The following is a 3478-nucleotide window of genomic DNA, read 5'->3' on the forward strand; positions in this document are numbered from 1 at the left end:
AACAATTGCCTCAAAAAATTCTTTTCTAAATTCTTATTTTCTGGGAGTATTATTGGAGATAAACTGATTTTAAAAAGTGAACAAGATCTATATCAGGGTCTCTGATTTTCTGATTTACTCTGTTGTTCTCAAGTAAATATGTGGTCCACAATTTATTTTTTCTCTTCTATTTTTCATGCTGTTTGAAATAGGATGTTACCTTTCTTATCATAGGACCACATCTGAAATCCTATGCCCCGATGTATAGGCTGCCTCTTTTTCCTTACTAACATAGGAACGGTTTTCCTGTCTTCCTGCAATGCCCAACCGGGGTCACCATAGCTTAAGAAAATAAAGTCTCTTAGAAGGGATGCGGAGGTCATAGGCATCTGCTTATTCCTTTTTTTAAAAAATATTTTGGTCATGCCACACAGCTTGCAGGATCTCAGTTCCCCGACCAGGGATTGAACCCAGGCCACAGCAGTAAAAGCACTGAATCCTAACCACTAGACCACCAGGGAACTCCCTGCTTATTCCTTTTTGAAAAAGTTTGTGCACTCTGTTTGTATGCAGTAATCACGCCCACCACAATTTCTGAAATAAGTTTCTAATTTGGCATTCAAATTAGAGATGGTGAGTGATGTTTTGAAATATTTTGAATTAAACAAAATGCAGTATTTTCCTGAAAGCCAATTCTAAATAAACTGGAAAAAAAAAAAAAGTACATAACAGATCTCTGGTTCTTGGTTCAGGGTGTGGTCATTCTTGTTCTGGCTGAGTGACTGGCAGGATTATCAAAGAGAGGTCTGTGATCTTTTTCTATTTAATGTCTGTATTGGTTTCCTAGGGCTGCTCTAACAAATTACCACACACCTGGTGGCTTAAAGCAATGGAAAGTTATTCTCTCACATTTCTGAAAGTCAGAGGTCTGAAATCAAAGTGTCCGTAGGGCCATATTTCCCCTGAAGGCTCTAGGGAGAATCTCTTCTTTGCCTCTTCAAGCTTCTGGTGGCTCCAGGCATTCCTTGGCTTGTGGCTGCATCACTCCAAGATCTGCCTTTGTGTTCACAGGGGCTTCTCCTCTCCTCTTCTGTCTGAAATCTCCCTCTGTCTTTCTCTTGTAAGGATACATCATTGGATTTAGGGCTCACCTGGATAATTTGGGATGATCTCATCTCAAGATCCTCAACTTACTAACATTTGCAAAGACCCTTTTTCCAAATAAGGTTGCACTCACAGGTTCTGGGTAGACGTATCTTTTGGGGTGCCACCATTCAACCCATTACAATGCCTGATAATGTTTCATTTTTTAAAAAAATGCTTGCAAATTGAACTAAGCCAATGTGGTTTTTCACCATTATTGGGATCTTTTTGGCAGCTTTGGTAACATCCAGTTGTTGGGCACAGGTGAGAGCTGGGGGTCTTCTCTCCCACCTCTTCACTACCTGGTTGTATGTTACAATGAAAGCAAGTCGCAGATCAAATTCTGGACCCTCACACGAAAACATGTGTGTCATCTATCCTGTACCTCAATGAATCCCCCATTCCTGGCTGTGTCAGGCTCTTTAACGAGTACCTTGCTGGAAAGGTTCATTCATAGAATATGCAACAATATTCTAGCAGCAGGATTAAGCTAGCTGTTTAGGCTAGAGTTTTTCAAACTACTGTTTCCATCCCACTAGGGTGTTCTGAAATAAATTGAGTGGATTGCAACAATCAATGAACAAAACAAAATATAGTAGACTTGAATAGAATAGAAAAATAATAGACTGCATTACATGAAATGAAAATGAGGATAAGAAGTGCTTTCTCTGGAAACTTTTCCTTTCAATATGTATGTGTATGTATGTGTGTGTGTATGTGTGTGCATGTGTATGTGTGTGTGTGATAGTGGTAGTAGGTCATGATATAAAATATGTTTATTGCTCCAATCTAAAAAGAACAAGAAATCATGTCCTAAGGGGACCAGGATGCAGGATTTGATGGAGTCCTTTGCAAAGGTACCACTTCAATAGTTATAGACCGACTGGGACGCTAGCCACATAACACATACAAGAAAGGAAGGTTGTTTCTGTAAAATTATTTCTAGTCAGTCTACATAATGGAATACCACTCACTTCACCAGTGGAAAAAGATCATTTCTAACATCATTCATTCTAATCAGCAAATGTTCTATAGGTAACTGAAGGTTTGTAATAGCTTCCCCTAGAATGTGAGATTCTGATTAAATTCATTAAAATACTAACTACCTCTGGAGTGTGTATTCCTGATTAGAATACTTCAACTGTAAGTATCCATTGATAAAGTATAAATAAAACAATATTATATTCTGTATGCTGTAGTGTGTGTACATGTAAAACAGACAATACCAAGGTTATTCTTCCCTGTCACATAGGGATGATGGAAGGTTGAAGGAAAAATAACATGTTAAAAGAAGATTGGAATCTAACACATAGCACAATATTGGATTATAATGATTGATATTAAATGCAAAACAAACCACAAAATGTCTACCCATGGAAATCTCTCCTGACATCTGAGTTAATGGAGTTATAAACCAAGGCAAAACTAGATTACAAGGATGGAATCCCAAGTCTAAATGTTCAGTCATATCTCAAACCATGGTTTCAGGTGTTTCCTCTTTATAGGGAACACTATCCAGTTCCCCCAAAAGATGAGTAGTTATCCATTATCTGAAACATAATATGTATGTTGACCTAATAAATATATCAAAGGCAAACACTGAGTGCAGACTTACCAGCACACTCTGCTTTTCCCTCTCCATGAGCCCACCTTTGGAGTGTCTCTAAGCCCATGAAGAGGAATTGCTCTTACCCTTTGCACATGGTGCCCAAAGGCTGAGCCTGAGGGCTGGCAACATCATTTGTAGGGCCCAGTGAAAAATGAAAATACAGCACCTCTTGTTCAGAAAGCTTTCTTCCTTTCTTCCATGATCTTTCTGTCAACCTCTCATAGTGTTGCTTATTTGCAATTTAATTCTGTGCCCCTTTGGACACAGGGATACTCGAGGGGTGAATAGTGACCTTCACAGTTGCCCGGACTGGACCCTGCTCTATGTTTCAGTGCACAGCTGCCCAAGCCCATCCCTCTCTGAGTCTGTCCCAAGGCTGCAGCTGTTCCTGGACAAGGGCTAGGCAGAAGGCAACCGAGACCCATGTAAGAGAGGACAGCCAATCTCTAGTACATGGTTCTTTGTCCCATTGGAATGCACTTTCAAAACACAAATTCAATGATAAGACTGTTAAGAACTTCAAGATGGCACCCAAAGACCACTAATCCTCAAGCATGGGTCTTTCTGGGAACACAGTCCTGTGTGACTATACTGGCCCTACATTCATGAAGCCAGCCCTGGTGAGCACCTTCTATTTTCTGGTTTCTGGGGTTTGTTTACAGCAGTGATGTCTTTGAGAAAATGTGGACATGCGAATCCATGATTCTTTCTAATACCTTCACCAGAGTCATAGAGAAAAACAAGTCT

General features: G+C 39.9%; 1 non-coding gene across 1 annotated transcript; it reads right to left on the reverse strand.

Moving 5' to 3' along the window:
- Positions 1-428: 428 nt before the first annotated feature.
- On the reverse strand, positions 429-500 carry TRNAK-UUU (transfer RNA lysine (anticodon UUU)). The gene has a single exon. It is a non-coding gene; the product is annotated as a tRNA-Lys (tRNA).
- Positions 501-3478: the final 2978 nt, after the last annotated feature.

The sequence above is a fragment of the Pseudorca crassidens genome, chromosome 1 (assembly GCF_039906515.1).
Source record: "Pseudorca crassidens isolate mPseCra1 chromosome 1, mPseCra1.hap1, whole genome shotgun sequence".
NCBI classification, from domain to species: Eukaryota; Metazoa; Chordata; class Mammalia; order Artiodactyla; family Delphinidae; genus Pseudorca; species Pseudorca crassidens.